Here is a 15,958-nt window from a genome sequence, read left to right as displayed (position 1 = left end):
TAAAAATATGAATATTGACCCTGATAACTACTTTTTAAAAGGAAAAGTTAAAAGCTATTTATCTAAGAACATTCTTTTCATTTCCAGAGCACATTTCCTGAATCAGTTCTTGGGACATTGTCTACTTTTTGATATACTTTGAATATCTGTGTCTGAGATTACTAATGATGTGCTGGTGCTATTGAGTGACAATGATCTTATTGTTGTTTTAGTATCTGGCACTATTAACGTCTACATGGTAAGAGAGCATTAGCAAGCGAATTCCATCTTGGAGCATTTTGGATTTGTGACGAAATAGGACTTCATCATAACAGTCTAGCAATTTTTGACTTCTAATGGAATTCTATTCTATTCTACTCTACTAGTAGACCTTTGTGTCTTTTGTAATGATAAGTAATCTGTGTTATGCTTGAGATCACTTGGTTTCTTCATCTTAAAACTTCAGGGTATCTGTTTTGTTTTGTTTTGTTTTGTTTTTTCCTTTTGGAATGGAGAGCTTGACTTATTCCCACACTGACCCTCGACTCGCCTTGTTCTTTCTTAAAACTAAAAATAGAATAAAAAAGCATAGTCTCAAGGTGGAAAACATGCAGAAAAGCAATTCCCCCGTAGTTTGCATTGTGGTGATTTGACTCTGAGAAAAAAGGCCCATACCTTTAGCCCCACCACAGCATGTTGTTCTTCTATTTTGTATTCATGATCAGACACCTCACTTCCTTTTAGTCCTTTAGGCTTTTACTTTTTCAGTCAGACCACCTCTGACTAAAGTCATTGCTGATTTGATGTTCAGAAAACTGAGAGGTTCATTATCTGTTTTATTTGGTGCATGAGTGATTCCAAATCTAACTCTTTCCTATGCTTCAGTGTTTGGCCTTATTCTCCATTATTTGGCTAACATGGTGACGTACACTTCTGAACTTTTTATTTGATCTCTCTTCCATCCCCTGCCTTTAACCACCACTCTTTTTAATATTTCTCCAGCCTTCCCATTGACAACAATGCCACAGCTAGAGGAGGTAAAAGAGCAGGAAATCCTAAAGAACTGGGCAAATTCCAAGAAGAAAAAGCTACACATGTATTACAATTTTTTTTTTTAATTTTTTTTTCAACGTTTATTTATTTTTGGGACAGAGAGAGACAGAGCATGAACGGGGGAGGGGCAGAGAGAGAGGGAGACACAGAATCGGAAACAGGCTCCAGGCTCTGAGCCATCAGCCCAGAGCCTGACGCGGGGCTCGAACTCACAGACCGCGAGATCGTGACCTGGCTGAAGTCGGACGCCTAACCGACTGCGCCACCCAGGCGCCCCACAATTTTTTATACTTTAAAAACAAAGTAAATTTCTAGTCCTAATTGCTATAATTCATACATATAATAAAGTTATATTGTTTTCCAGTAATTTAATATTAAAACAATTTTTTTAAGTTTATTTATTTTGAGAGAGACAGAGATAGCACAAGTGGAGGAGGGACAGAGAGAGAGGGAGGGAGAGAGAATCCCAAGTAGACTCTGCACTGTCAGTAGCTGGGAGGGAATGGCTCAAACCCACAAAACCCACAAAACTGTGATATCATGACCTGAGCCAAAACCAAGAGTCAGACACTTAACTGACTGAGCCGCCCAGGCGTACCCCCCCAATAATTTAATATTTAAACAGCACATTAAAATTTTTCAATTTTTATATCTGTTATCTCAACTGATACATTATTATGTTTGTGAAACAGATATTTTCATTGTCCTTATTTTACAAATGAGGAAACCAAAATGTGAGGAAATTCAGATAAGGCATTTAACACAGTCAATAAAGTCAAAAGTCAAAAGTCAAATACTATTGATGATAAAGAAGAAAATAAAAATCAGTCATAGGTCATTTCATTACTCAGATATAAGCACTATTAACATTTTAGCACATTGTCTTCTTTTGCTATTTCTATACATATGTGGATGTTTGTATAAAAATTTAAATGCATAATTTAACATAATTAAATGCATTTCTGTATTCTGTTTTTTAAAATTATTATAATGTAAAATCCATTGCATAACTATCAAGTTTATTAGGCCATCTCCTATTATTGAACATTTACTTTTTTCAAATTTTTATCCATTAAAAATAACATTATGATAAATGTCTTTGTACATGAATAGCTTACATTTACCTAGCTATTACATTTTAATAGGTACCCGAGTGTTTTAAAGCATACCCCCTGGCATCTCTTGTGATAAACGATTTTTATTAGTAACATTGGCCAAAAATCAGAGTATATTCTGCAGCAATTAAACAGGGAACAATCTGATTTACAAAGGGAATGAGTTTATGTCCTTGGCCGCATCAACTCTGTTCCCACAGAGTCAGACAAGCCAACTTAGAAGAAAGAAGAAAGGAGAAAAATAAAAACAAAAATATACAGTGTAAGTTTTGGAAGTTTTAGAGGTTGAAAAAAAGAGGTTTATCTGTGTTGGGAGAAATTACTGATATCAAAGTATGTCTGGTCAACTAATAATTCTGCTTTGTATAAAAATTCTCACACCTGTTTAGTCTATGCATTTTTACATGGGATGAACACATTACTTTGTAATATACAATAAAAGCCTTTCACAAGGAAAGTGTATTTGTGAAATAATCATATTGGATTGTTTTATTTAATTTCTTAGTTTATAATGGCCAATTAGATTGGCCAGCAGTGAAAGCAGAACAAATGGGCCAGGTGATATGGAGAATTATACTAATAGCTAGTATTTATTGAACTCTGTGTTTCAGGCACTGTTTTAAGTTTACATGTAATGTCTATAATATAAATTGTGTTTTGCAACCACCCTGTCATATAAGTACTTTACTTTCCTCATTCGATTCATGTAGAAACAGAGGTGAAGTAAATTGCTCAAAGTCAGATGGGCTGACTACAGAGTCCATTCCCTTGACACATGTATTATACTGTCTACAATGTACAGTTATACTTTACTTATTTGGGCTCCAAAGGGAATACACGGATAGAGTCAACAGGGAGTGGAGAAGAAGGCCCCCAATCTGAGTGGTGTTGGGTGGAAAGGTGATCTGCTTGTTTTAACTTGCCCTGTCTCCAGTACCTAGAATGAATAATGAATCAATAAATGGCATTTCCACCTCAATCTTAAGTAAGAGATATCCAATTCGAGAGACATCTATTAAGCATCTACTCTGGGCTGGGCTCTGGGAAGACAAAAAGGAGTAAGATATAACCCTAAACTCAAGAAATGCATAGTCTAAGAGGAAAATAGACATGAAAAATATGATTATATTACAGTGTGATTTGACGAAGAAGGATATGGAAGACACCAAAGAAGAGAGAAACCTTAAGAGAGGATATGACATTTGAACTGGGATGAATAAAAGTCGCCAGGGAAGCAAGGGTATAGGGCTTCCTGTATTCTTTTGGGTATAACAAAGCCTGTACCTATGGAAGTTGGACCATCACCCACTGTTTATTTTTAATCTAATTTGGAAAGAATGCAATGCTGTGTTTGGAGCTAGTTACACCTAGGTTCTTATCAGCTATGTGATTTAGGCCAATTAATCTCTCAGAGCTTTGGGTTCTGAATATGGAAAACTATGCTTATCTCAATGGGAAGGTTAAAGAAGAAACATATAAGTTCCTATAACAGAGCCTGTCATTGATGCCTGCAAACAGTAATTATTAACATCCTGATTATGTGGTTAAAAGAATGTAAGAAGCGCCTTAGAACAAAGACTTTCTCACCTAAGGTAGAGGAAAAGAAAGCCTGGCAAGGTCTACCAAGTGAGTGAGGAATAATAAGGAGAAAGAACTATCCTTCTGGAGTTCAAATTCCATTTGTAACTGCTAAACTGAGACAGCTAAGAATAAAAGTCTTAACAAGACTCCAGAGGATTCTTGGGACAACAAATGACTGTTACAACGGAATATTTTGATGTGTTAAGTGTAAATTAGTCAGAAGCATATGGATTAAATTTCCTTTCAGCAATGCACGGGTTTAAACATTAAGGGGAAAGAGATGTGAGAACAGGGCCCTACCGGGTTAGGAAGTCTCTGATGTTTGCCCAGGAGTGTTTTAGGTAGACTCACAGAGAAAGGCTGAGAAATGCTCCCTGAGGAAGGTAAGGAGTAGAAGGAGCAGGGAAAGGATATCATACCACCCTCAGCCCCAGCTTTGGTGAAGTCTAAGTTATTACAAATCAATGTGGCCTCAACGCCAAAGGTTTAAAAAACAGTGTAAGTCCTATTAGAAGTTTAGGTATAGTCATCAGCCCAAAAAGTGAAGAATTCATTCTTCACCTGAATGAAAAAATTTAGAACTCTTCCTGTTTAGGAGATAATATCCTGGGAAACCATACTTCTTTTGCTGGAAAAATTGACTTGTAAAGAAATCATGGTTGTCTTCTCTCATTTTATAGACAAGAGACTTGAGGCCCAGGTTTGTGAAATGACCTGCTTACCATTCTCCAGTGAGTTTGTGACAGAGCTGGGACTGGACACCAGGCCATCTAATGTCACCCTCAAGGAAATTCCTTGACTTGGTTAAGGCCACACCCTGAGTAAAGTGGGCACTGACAGGATTTCAGCTAAGGCCACACATTTCCTACGACTGCAAGCTGCTGCCTTAAAATTAATTAGGCATTCTTGTTACAAAGGTAGCATGTGTTTATGTTAAATTATGACCGTATGAAAGGATATTAAATGAAAGCCAAGACATCTTATCCCTGCTCCTGTCCACACAACCCTGCCACCACTCCAACCAGAATCCTTCTATTTCCATTCCCTAGAAGTAAATACTGTGAACATTTTTTGGTGTTTACTTCCAGAAATTGCAAAAGTTCTTATTTAGAAAAGAACTCAAACTTACAAATAAATTATAAGAATTTTAGAAAGAACTTTTACCTAAATTCACTGCTGACATTTTTCCCCATTTGCTTTATCATTTCTTCTCTATTGTTACCTGTCTACCTATTTATCAGCCCATCTGTTTATCCATCCATCCATCCATCCATCCATCCATTGATAATAGTTTTGTTTGAACCAGTTGAGACTAAACTGTAGACGTTGTGGCTTTTTATTTTCTGTCTTAGTCCATTCGGGCTTCTGCTATGGACGGAATGTCTTTTAAACAATGAAATTTATTTCTCATAATTCTAGAAGCTGGGAAGTTCTGGATCAAAATACCAGTAGATTCAGTGCCTGGTGAGGGCTTGCTTCAGGGTTCATAGATGGCTGTCTTGCTCCTCACTCTGTCCTCACAAGGTGGGAGGGTTGGGGTAGCTCTCTGGGATCCTTTATGAGAGTACTAATCCTATTCATGAGAGCTCCACCCTCATGACCAAATTGTCTCTTAAAGGCCCCACCTCCTAATACCCTCACAAAGGGCATTACGATTTAACATATGAATTTGGGGAGGACATAATCATTCATTCTATAGCAACTTCTAAATATTTGGGTATGTATTTCCTAAGGATGTGCATAAGCATAATGCGGTCATCAGTTTTTATAAAACTTCAATAAATTTGTCACTAATCCAATGCGTTTATAAGATTAATCCAAAAATGTACTTCATAGAATTTTTTTCCCCTTTAAGATCAGGTCTAGTTTAGGATCATGTATTGCACTTTCTTGTTACGTCTCACTGGTCCCTGTTGATCAGGACCCTGGAACAATTCTTCAACTATTCCTCAGTATAGCACTGACATTTTTGAAGAATTTAAAAGAATGTTTCTCATTTTGAGTTGGCCTGATGGTTCTTCATGATTAGCTACTGGCTGTACCTGCTTGGGTGGAATACTACATAAGTGATGTTGTGTTCTTCTAGGATATCACAGCTAGAGGCTCACATGTTCACAATGTCTCACTTGAGATACTAATTTTCAATGGTGGGTAAAGGTGTTGTTCATAGGTATCTTTTTTATTCATGTCCTTTCTTCAATATGTTTTTGCTGAATAACATAATTATTTCAATTCAATAATATTTATTGTGTATGTATGTGGCAAACACTGTTGTAGACCCTGGGGATAAATCAGTGATCCAAACAGAAAATTTCTGCTCTGATAGAGCTTGTATTCCATCTTGGACATATGTTTCCATATGTAGAACTATTTCATTTTTTAAAAAAACTGGACTCTAGTTCGTTGTACTTAGTACAACAAGAAAACTAGTACTCTACTTTGTTGTACTTAGGTACCATAGTTCATTCAAGCAGTTGCCACTGATGATATTTAGCTTGTTTCCACTTTTTTTTTTTTTTTTTTTTTGCTATTACCAACATGCTGCAGGAAGCACCTTACAATATAGTATATTTATCTGGATGTGTGTGTGTGTGTGTGTGTGTGTGTGTGTGTGTGTGTGTATGAATGTATATCTGTGTATAGATGTGGATGTGATTGTATGTGATTGTGTTTGTGTGTATGTGTACAGTTTGTGTAAATATGTGTGTTTGTGTACAAACTCATTTATCGTAGGATAATTCCCTAAAGGAGAATTCATGGATCAAACAAATTTGGTTTATATATGCTGATAAATGCTATCATTTTACTCTAATTTTTGTTCTCAGTACAGTGCTTCTGTCTCCCCATTCTTGCCAAACTGAAAACTATTTAGGTTTCCATCTTTTCCATACTAACTGGCATTATCTTAGCTGAATGATAATGAAGAGTCCAATTTTGGGGGCACCTGGGTGGCCCAGTCAGGTATGCATCTGACTCTTGATTTCATCTCAGGTCATGATATCACAGTTCATAAGTTCTAGCCCCACATTGAGCTCTGCACTGACAGTGCAGAGCCTGCTAAGGATTCTCTTTCTCTCTCTTTCTGCCTCTCCCTTGCTTTCTCTCTCTCTCAAAAATAAATGAATAAATTTAAAAAAAGAGTCCAGTTTTTGTCAAGTCTGGTGTGTAAAGTGCCTGTTTGTGTTTGATTGCTGCGGTAGTACTCGTCTCTAGGAGACCCACTTGGGGGAACAGAGAGACTGATTGCAGAGCTGCTATTTGTGTCTTTGGAAAAATTGCCCAATTCTTTTTCTCCCTTCCAACTTTTTTGACATAATTGACAAATAAAAACTGTATGTATTTAAGATGTCCAGCATAATGTTTTGATATATGAATACCTTATGAAATGGTTACCGCAATCAAGCTAATTAACATAGGCACACCTTACATAATTACCTTTTTTGGTGTCAGAGCACTTAAGATCTACACTCTTAGCAAATTTTAAGTACACAATAACAATGATACTAACTACTCCATGTGGTATATTAGATCTCCAGAACTTGTTTATTCTGCATATCTGAAGCTTTGTACCCTTTGACCAACATTACCCCATTTTCCCCATCCCCTGGCAACCACCATTCTAATCTCTGCTTTTAGGAGTTTGATTCTTTTGGATACCACATGTGAGGACATGCAGTATTTGTCTTTCTTTACCTGGTTTATTTTACTTAACATAATGTCCTCTGTGTACACATGCACACACACATACATACATACACACACACACACACACACACACACACACACACACACACACCACATTTTCTTTATTTCATTCATCCATTATCTACATAGGTTGTTTCCATATCTTGGAATAAGTAATGCTCAATGAGCGTGGAAGTACGGTTATCTCTTTGAGATACTGATTTCATTTCCTTTGGATATTTACCCAGAAGTGAGATTGCTGGATCATATACTAGTTCTATTTGTAATTATTTGAGGAACCACCATCCTGTTTTCTATAGTGGCAGGACTATTTTACATTCCCACCAACAGTATGGAAGGATTCCAATTTCACCACAGCCTTGCCAACACTTGTTATTTTTGGGTTTAGCTTTTTAATAATGGCCATCCTAATGGATGTGAAGTGGTATCTTATATTGTGGTTTTGATTTTCATTTCCCCAGTGATTAGTGATGTTGAATACCTTTGCATATACCTGTATGTCTTCTTTTGAGAAACATCTATTCAGGTTTTTTGCCCATTTTAAAATTAGGTTATTCATTTTCTTGCTACTGAGTTAATTGAATTCCTTATATATTTTGGATATTAACCCCTTATAAGATAGTTTGCAAATATTTTCTCCCATTCTGTGGGTAATCTCTTCACTCAATTGATTGTTTTCTTAGCTGTGCAGAAGTTTTTTAGTTTAATATAGTCCCATTTGTCTATTTTTGCTTTTGTTTCTGTGCTTTGGGGTTCATATTAAAAAAATCAGTGTCCAGACCGATGTCAAGAAGGATTTCTCCTGTATTTTCTTCTAGTAGGTTTAAATTTCAGCTCTAACATTTAAGTCTCCTGTCCATTTTGTGTTGATTTTTGTATGTGATGTGAGATAAGTGTCTGACTTCATCCTTCTGTATGTGGCTGCCAACTTTTCTGAACACCATTTATTGAAGAGGCTGTCCTTTCTCCTTTGTGTGTTCTTGACACTTTTGTCAAAGATCATGTGACTATAAATGTGTAGATTTATTTCTAGGCTCTGTATTTTGTTCCATTGGTGTACATGTCTGTTTTTATACCAGTGCCATACTGTTTTAATCACTGCAGCTTTGTAGTATATTTTAAAATCAGGCAGTGTAATGCCTCCAGCTTTGTACCTTTGCTCAAAATTGCTTTGGCTTCTCGGGGTCTTTTTTGGCCCCATATGAATTTTAGGATTGATTTTTCTATTTCTTTAAAAAAATGCCATTGGAAATTTGACAGGAATTACATTGAATATGTGGATTGCCTTGGATTGTATGGACACTTTAATGCCTAATTCTCAATTAAAGTCTGTTTTGGAAAGAAATTTTTAAAATGTAAATTCTACACTTGACCACATTGCTGTGATGTAGGAATGTTATCTAGTACCTAGAAACATTTTAGTAGGAAGCTAATGAAATAGTATAATTATAAATAACTGAAAAATGTACATTTAGACACAACTCTGTTATGCTATTTGCTATCTGTTATGAAGAATGGGTTAGGATAGTCTCCAAAATAGTTCATGTATCACTCAAAGATTTCTGAGATATATGATAAACTAGAGAGAAAATATTTGTTCATGGCAGATGATCTTAGAATTATTTGAAATGTTTAGCTAGATGGTCTGAACTCTCTTGAAGATTATTACTGAGGGTTTTTGGTAGGAGGTGGTTGGGAAGAAAAATTTTCTTCCACCTTGGAAGAAAACTTCAGATTATATGGCTTGTTTATTGAAGAAACCATTAATTTTTCCATCTACTTGTTATCCCATTCACCTCCCCCATCCCCCTTTCCCTGTAACTCCTCCCCCCTCCATTCATCCTCCAAAAAGGAGTGGATATTTTGAAAAGGAAGCCTCTTTCTTACACGCAATGAATTTTGCCCACAATGGGCTAATTGCCAAAGCAGTTGGCCACCTGTGGGAGTAATTAGTTACTTGTCACTCGTTCTGAGGTTAGTCAGTCGCAGTTGCAATTTATTATACACACAGTTTTGCATCCACAAATAACCATGGCTGTTAAAACCACCCATAGAGAAAGAAAAGGCTGGGCAGAAACTTTAAAAGGTGGCATATTATTTTACATTTATGAATAAGCATGGGTAACATTCAGCTCTATTCATTTTATCCTAATTCAGAGATACTGGAATTAGGAGTCCTGTAGAAAAAGTATTCCAAAGTTTTCCTACTTTGGGGAGTGGGCAGGAGATAAGATCATGTTATCTTTATAATTTTACTGGATAAGTTAAAAAAAAAAGATTCTTGATGGGTTATATTAATGTTTTAGTCTTCTATAATACAGATGTGTATAATTGAAAATGAATCACTTTATATTTAAGGTAATCATAGCAAGAACATTGTTCTCATGGGCAAGTAGCAATATAATAGCAGCCATTTGGTTAACTATTCTGTGGTTAAACATGGTTATACTGTTTATGATTATATCCATGGAAGGTATTCTCCATTCTACTAATTAAGTTTAATATATTTATCAATGACTACTGTTACTAGTCATGAATGTCAGGAAGTAAAGAGCATGTAAAAAGATGAGCAAAAGAGAATTCAGATACTTAGCGTGTGTGTGTGTGTGTGTGTGTGTGTGTGTGTGTGTGTGTTTGTATTAGGAGCAAAATGATAAAAACTAGCATACAGGCTTCTCTTATTCAGGATTCTCTTGCATACAAGAAAAACATAATCTTACTCAAGTTGCCTTAAACAATGAAGGGTATTTATGAGTTATTGAATTGCGAACTTTTTAAAATCGGGTGGGATAAATATGAGACTTTTCCTAGTGGCTGAATACTATCACGAGGGACTCATATACTTTACATTTCTCTGCTCTCCTTTCCACAGTGCCTGCTTTATCCTGAGACTGATTCTTAACATGGCTGACACAGAGACAAGCCATTTTTACTACATGTGCTAAGCAAATATCTCCTTGTGTGTCATTAACCCAAACTGAGTCATGTACTCATCCCTAAAGAAGTCACTGTGGCTAAGGAGACACCATCCACTAATTGGCTTAAAGGCCAAGAGCTTACTCCTCAAGACAACCTTACAAAAACAGCCTGTGTGGGAATTCTGAGACCTAGGTAGGGAGGAGAAGCATGGAGATGGATGCTAGCAATAGCAACTGTCCAGTACAGCAAATAACAGTAATTCAAGTGCTGTAATAAGGTAGAGACACAGTAGGGATGCCTGAGTGGCTCAGTTGGTTAAGTGTCTGACTTCATCTCAGGTCTTGATCTCACAGTTGATGCGATCAAGCCCCATACTGACAGTGCAGAGCCTGCTTGGGATTCTCTCTCTCTCTCTGCCTCTCCCCAGCTCACATGTGCTCTCTCTCTCTCAAAATAAATAAATAAACTTAAAAAAAAAGGTAGAGACACAGTACTTAGTACCATATAGGATGGCTATGGGTTGATGCTATTACTGCAGTAGTTATAAATGCCATCAATGTTCATGTTCCTGGGATGCTAAAAAACAGACATATTTGAAGGGCTTTGTGGCTTACCATGTCACTAGGAGGTTTGTGGCCACCCACTATATCAGTTAACCTGTGAAGGCTTTACTCTACTTTCAGTCTGTGACCTTTGCTTACAGAGAAAAAAACCTCAAAGATCTTCAGTGGGAAATCTGAAGGGAGAAAATATGTATAAATTTGATCCTTGTTACATACAGTTGATCAACTGTTGATCCTTGTTATTTGCAGATTTAGTATTTGTGAATTTGTCTTCTTGCTAAAATTTATTTGTAACCTCAAAATCAATACTCATGGCGCTTTCATGGTATTCACGGACATGTGCAGAGTGGTGAAAAATTTGAGTCATCTGAAGCCCTGAGATCCACTGAGGTCGAACAAGATGATGCTCTGCCTTTGTGTTTCAGCTCTCATACTGTAAGGAAGTGTCCCTTTCATGGTCTATTTAGTGTATATTTTCCACATTTTTGTGCTTTTTTGTTGGTGATTTCATTGTTAATGGCCCCCAAGCATAGTGCTGAAGTGCTGTCCAGTGTTACTAAATGCAAGAAGGCTGTCATATGCCTTATGAGAAAATACATGTGTTAGATAAGCTCATTTGGCATGAGTTATAATGTTGTTGGTGGTAAGTTCAGTATTAATAAATCAACAATATATATTAAATATGATGTCTGTAAAGAGAAATAGCCTGTAAAATAGGTTATATATTGACTGGTTGATGAAAAGGTTGTGACCAGAGGCTTGCAGGAACTTAACCTTGTATTTCCTCTAGGAGCAGTGGGTTCAGTATTCACTCATTCAGTGTTCATAGTGAATTTATGGAATATAATTACATAACTACTGCAAATAATAAGAATAAACTATATATCTGCAACTGCATTGAAGCAAATGAAGAAAAGATTAGCTTGGTCCAGATCCAGGCAGGGATTTAACCTCAGAGTTCTAGTATGTAAAGGGATAAGTACTTTCTATATTCCTATTAGTTAAAAGGAAAGAATTCAGAGTTTTTAAATCCATTTGGGGAGCCATACCCAATCTATCTGCAAACTACATTTCTCTCCATCTGGACCCTTCCAGCTATGTCCTCTCTGCCATCTCAGAAATGATAGGCAACGATTTCTAGGTTTCAACTGAATATAGCTTCAGCCTCATAGGACATAATGAAAAATAATGCATGATGAAATCCACTGAAAGACCACGTTTGTTACTTTTCTCTCTCCCTATTGCCCCCAAACCAAATGTAGCAAAACTTTGAGCTGCAACAGGACATCATAAGAATTGAGATGGGTAGTGTGGGGAGGTGTTCTTCTGCATCTAGGGCTCTGCTTACATCATTCCATTTGATTTTTGTTTCACTGGGACTGGGGCTGGGTTGCCAGCAGCAAGTATGCTGACTGAAAACTGTCACAACAGCGATCTTTACAATCCGGGAGTTGAGTTTGACTGGAACATATGTCTTCAATTTTGATAGCTCAGCTTCCCAGATGCCCTAAAGGAGAATATTGCCTGAGAAGGAGCTTTTCATGTAAGAATAATTTGTGTTAAGTAGCTCAGTGATCTGTTTGTTAGGTTAGAGCTGACAGTTTGTTTATATTTCTAAAGGGGTATGATGAATGGGGGAGAAGTTGATGCTAATTAGCCTAAATTGTTCCTAAGAATGTAGAGGCCTTTGCCAGTTTCATTGTTTCTGTTTCTTTGCACATTTTAAATAATTGAATGGAGCTCAGACCATTCATCATAATTTCAGGCAAGATAGAAATAAATGAATTTAGCACGGGTCTGCATGTGTGATGGAAGATGTCACTTTAAAGGGCAATTAAATAAGACATCAACTTGGGGCTAATGCAGACTATTCTAATCTATTTGCATAAAAATATCAAACATGAACGTTTTCATTTATTCCATTAATTATCTCTGTCATCATAGGAGGATAATAGCACTTCTTTTTGAAATCCCATCTATCTCTATTAAAGTAATGCTGTAGTATAAAATTTGGGTCTGTGCTTTCTAGACAAAAGATCTGTGTCCATACTCTTTAAGAAAGTTCCCTCCCCTCCCTCTGATGTCATCAAATGTCTCTAAGAAACCTGTTTGAGAATGGGCTCAAGTGCCTGGCCAGCTAATGAAAAAGGCAGCAGAGAAACATTTTTGAAAGTTGGAAATCATATAATGGTGCGCATTCCACAGCAAGAGCTAGTGTACCAGTGAGGGCATATTTTAGTTATTTCTCTAGAGTTCTCATATATTTATTTCTCATATATGCTGAGTTACATAGTGATATGATACTAAGCCTACGATGTAACTTCCTATCCGAGTTGATCCAGCATTTCCTCTAGGTAATAAAGTTAACATAAATGGATTATTTTATAAGAATGTAGGAAAATATATATGTTTTGTTAGCACACATATTTTGACAGATAAAATAAGAAAAATGAAACTAAATTTAGAAAGTCTATGATTTTTTTCCAACCTTTTAATCCTCATTGCAGGCCATTCTTTTTTAATTTATGCACATAAAATACCACAGGAAGAGATGGTATAAATTTGTGGACTGTGGAGAATGAGTGAACATTTTTGAATCAGGATCTTTAAAAGGGGTGAAATTTGAGTATGATTAAGTTAGGAAAAAGCCTCGCTTACGGCGGAAGTCGGAGACTCTGTATACATTATGGGCATGTCATGGCTTTTAAAAAGTTATGTTAGACTTCTATACAAATTGTGAAGGAATTTGTATAACCCCAAACAAAATTCTGTGTGGTTCTGAGCTTTTCTAAAGAGAGAGAAATAATGCTGGTTAGTATTCCAATCAGGAGCAAACCTTACCATCGGGTGGGCTGGTTGCTTACACTGCCTGGGTGTTTTCTTGGTCACTAGTTTTCTCGGAAGGAAATGATCCTATGGCTTATGCTTGCCACATTTGTACATATATGCGCTATAATTGGCATTTATTAAGGAGACCTTCAGTTTGATGGATGACTGTCAGAGCCGAGCCTGCTGGCTTTGAAGACGGTTGACTTTGCTCAAGTTTTGTTACATTAGCTCATTAGAACTCTGCACAACTTCAACCCGTTCTTTGTTTACTTTCTTATAATTAAGATTTTTGAACAATCGAATTTCAGAGACTTGACAGGGCCCATTCCCAACTTGGAGACTTTGCCTGACAGAAAAGTTTGCAACAGAAAAAATATTCACAATAGAACCCGTGAGTATTAAAAATAAGATTTTTGTACTCTCTCTAGTTAGCTGCCCAGTTAATTAATTGCTTTTAAACATTAAAGGGTTTAATTATGTTTACTTTTTATATCATTAGCTGCATTTTTCCTAAGCTTTTTTTAAAAAGTGAATTCTATAAAAAACAACAGCTATAGAAATATTTTCAAGTCAAGGTATTTAAAATTTGGACATCGTGTGTATTATACTTGAGCAACAATGTAAGCAAATAATTAAGAAAATGACAGACTATCTGAATCTACAGATACATATTCAAAAGAAAAAAATGCATTAATAAGTGCATTTAAACATTCAATTGTGAATAATCAGAAATCCTAGTTGTGTTGTTAATTTTGTAATAAGAAAATCTCCAAAGCTGTGGTGACCCATTTAAAGTGAAAACTGATATTTCACTTTCTCTTTTGAAACCCCAAAGAAAGTGCACATGAGAATGCTGAAAATGAGGATCCAATATGCGTTGGTGAGACGAAGTGTATTTCCTGTTTAGCGCAGTGTGCCTCTCCCACTACCTAAAGGGGCACAGAATGTTGATGTTGTGTTTGATGTGTGTGTCTTTTGAAATATTCTTAGTTGCTATCCACAAAAACTAAATGTTTGAAGGGAAAGGATGTGCTTTTATAGAAAGCAAATATGGTTGCAGAGTGTTTGCACTAAGATTACAGACTCACTCATGGTTGTCTCTTTTCAGACTTGTCCTAACTAGTTGATGAGTTGATTATCTGTGAGGTCTATTTACCAAAGATGGTAGCTTGATGAGTAGATGCGTTCATCACGTCATCCCAATATCTAAATGAATAGGAAAGGGAAATAAAGAATGAATGATGAGGGAAAAATAAACAGTGTCTGTTTATGAAAATGAATGCTGTACAGGGTCATAATTTATAGGCAGTGGACTAAGTAATGAGTTCTTACAGCAATTTTATGGGGAGTGCTACTGTAGAACGGTACTAGATCGCTTGACTTGCCTTCGCAGAGTGGGGAAAGGGAAAATGAAACTCAGTTGTTTCAGGTCACAGATAATTCAACTTTCCTTATTCTCTAAAAGGAACTTGAGTTAGCAGAACAATATTTAGACTTCTTTGCCAATGAAGACAGCCTTTTAAGTTTAGTGATGAAGTTGATTCATTCGTATTTCATTCAGATGATGGAAAATACAACTAATTGGCTCCTTATTTGGTCCACGATGCTCAGTTAATGTATTCAAAGTTATTACTAGATTAAAAAAAATGAATTCACAGGTCAAAACTTCTTTTATTGTGGAGGAAACTGGCAGTCATCAAAAGGGCCATTAAAAAACAGTTTAATGAAGAAATATGTGACTGTTTAAGAAAAGCGTCTAGTCTAAACTTAGCAGGAGGGCCATGGATGCTTTTTTTTACTAAGCTGCAACAGTATAAGAAAATAATCTTGCATCTTTTAGGCTTCTGCATAAATTTTCATTTCAGAAAACCATTACTTTAGTTGCACAAATAAAATATAATTGTGCTCAGAAAGCCTGAAGCTAAAATAAAGTCTTCCTACTAATTTTATATTAAAATGTATGAAATGGTGTCTTTTTTATTTTTAATTGATGCATTAGTGTTAACTAAAGATTTAATTTTAAGCTCTTTTCCATTTCAACCTAAGAACAATGACCAGCGCTTTTTGATCGTGTCCTATGTAACAAGCCCTGTTCTAAATACTCTACATGTATTAACTTATGTAATCATCACAACCCCATGTTGTGGGTACTATGATTATCTTCACTTTAAAGGTTGTAAAACTGAGGTATAGAGAGGATAAATCATTTGGCCA

General features: G+C 36.2%; 1 protein-coding gene across 3 annotated transcripts in view; it reads left to right on the top strand.

Moving 5' to 3' along the window:
- SLC25A21 (solute carrier family 25 member 21) overlaps positions 1-15,958 on the top strand; it is a 486,164-nt gene that overhangs the window by 57,639 nt on the left and 412,567 nt on the right. The gene's annotated exons all lie outside the window — the stretch shown is intronic.

The sequence above is a fragment of the Herpailurus yagouaroundi genome, unplaced genomic scaffold, assembly GCF_014898765.1.
Source record: "Herpailurus yagouaroundi ecotype Mexico unplaced genomic scaffold, PumYag 141, whole genome shotgun sequence".
In the NCBI taxonomy this organism is placed as follows: domain Eukaryota; kingdom Metazoa; phylum Chordata; class Mammalia; order Carnivora; family Felidae; genus Herpailurus; species Herpailurus yagouaroundi.
This window is presented reverse-complemented; position numbering and strand designations above follow the sequence as displayed.